This window comes from Corvus brachyrhynchos, unplaced genomic scaffold (genome assembly GCF_000691975.1).
Source record: "Corvus brachyrhynchos isolate BGI_N302 unplaced genomic scaffold, ASM69197v1 scaffold1496, whole genome shotgun sequence".
NCBI classification, from domain to species: Eukaryota; Metazoa; Chordata; class Aves; order Passeriformes; family Corvidae; genus Corvus; species Corvus brachyrhynchos.
The window spans coordinates 55,907-57,980 of record NW_008238828.1 but is presented as its reverse complement, the minus strand read 5'-3'; positions in this window follow the sequence as shown (position 1 = coordinate 57,980).

The window sequence follows — 2,074 nt, the reverse complement described above, 5'->3', positions numbered from 1 at the left end:
AAACTTAACTTCAAGATGCAAAGAACTAACCTGGAATTCGTATCATTAGATTTGTTCAAGATGTCCCTGCTTATTGCAGGGAGGTTGGACTGGATAACCTTTAAATGTCCATTCCAACCCAAACTATTCTATAATTTGATGATTTGTTGTTTGTTTTTACTAAATAAAAAACAAAACAAAACATAAGAAAAAAACCTTAAAAAGCCAAACAAACAAAATAATAAAATATAAATCTCCAAACCTGATCATTCCAAATATATTCTATTAGGGATTAATCACAGAATCACAGATTGGTTAAGGTTGGAAGGGACCACTGGAAATCATCATGTCCCTGCTCAAGCAGGGTCCCCTAGAGCACATTTCTCAGGATTGTGTGCAGAAAAGTTTTGATTATCTCTACGGAAAGAGACTCCACAGCCTCTTTTGGCAACCTGTTCTCAGTCATCCTCACAGTAAAGTTCTTCCTTATGTTCAGGTAGAACTTCCTGTGTTCCAGTTTCTGCCCATTGCTTCATGCCCTATTGCTCGGCACCACCAAGAAGAGCCTGCTCCATCCTCTGACATCCTCCCTTCAGATACTTATAGACATTGATAAGGTCCTCTCCTACTCTTCTCTGAGATAAATGGGCCCAGCTCCCTCAGCCTTTCCTCATGAGAGGTGCTTCAGTCCCCTATTCATCTTTGTAGTCCTCTGCTAGACTTGCTCCAGGAGCTCCATGTCTTTCTTGCATTGAGGAGCCCAGAACTGGACACAGCACTCTAGATGTTACTTCTTTAGAGTAGAAGGGCAGGATCACCTCCCTTGACTTGCTGGCAATGCTCTTCCTAATGCAGCCTTCTTGGCCACAAGGGCACACTGCTGACTAATGAATCACATTAATCCCATCTGTCCTATGCAGAAATACAGTATACATTAGAGCAAATCAGATTCTGTTTAGGAGTGGAGTTTGTTTTGGTGGGGTTTTTTTTTTGGTTTTGTGTTTATTTGTTTGTTTTTCAGAAACAGGGCTTTGTCTCAAGTAATAATGACATGAGTCTGTATGTTCCATTGTTTCATGGACCAAAGTACCCCCATCTGTCAATTCCTTTAGAATGTGAAGAAGCAATGACAGTTCTTTAAATGTGAATTCTACCCCAACTATTTAAGCTTGGATCCCTAAATTTGGACATTTACATCCATATGTAGATTATTCCTGGTAGCCAAAACATTTACATATTGATTTAAGAGGTGTTTATCAGCTATAGCTCCTCACTGTAGTTGATAGGATATTAGGGTGTTTCATATTTTGAAGGCGCAGGCCTTAAATTTCCAAGTACTTTATTTGCCCTACAAAATGGCAACTATACAAACTGTATGACAAACTCTAAAGTTTGTGTGATCTTTACAGAGAAGAATGAAAATGAATGTGAATACTCCTTTGAATGCCACTGGGTTGCACATTGCCCTGATCCCACTCAACAAAGTAGCATTAACAGGTAAGCAGAACAATCTTTATATTTCTAGATCAATAGAAATACTGCAGTTACCTTCTTTTATTAGGAAGATCACGTGTTACTACAACTCAAATTAGACAACAGAAATTAAAGTTTGGTTTCTAAAATAAATGTTTCAAAAAGATGAAAGGAGTAAGAAAATGTTCTTCACTGAAGAAAACACATCCCTTTTTATTGCATAGACTGCTTGATATCCCTAATGTCTTAAAAAGTTCTTCTCACATAGATGAAATTTATTATGAACTATATGCAATTATTTCTAATGCTGAAAGCTATATACAACAGTAGAAGAAAATACTGTCGGAGCTGATTTTTTTATGTATGTTTCTAGGAAGAAAACTTTTTATCAGGAAATACAATAAGATACTTGTACTAGTTTGAAAACAAACCAGTGGGAGGCACCAAGTCAGAATAACAATTTAATGGGGAAGTTAAAGAAAAGGAAAGGAAAAAAAAAACTAAAAGAAAACACTGGTTCAAACTGACAGAGTCAAGATACAACCTGAGTCCCTGTTAGGCAGGGTGGTGGTAGCAGTCTGGTAGAATGGTGGCTGCAGTCCTCTGAAGCAGTGATCCTGTA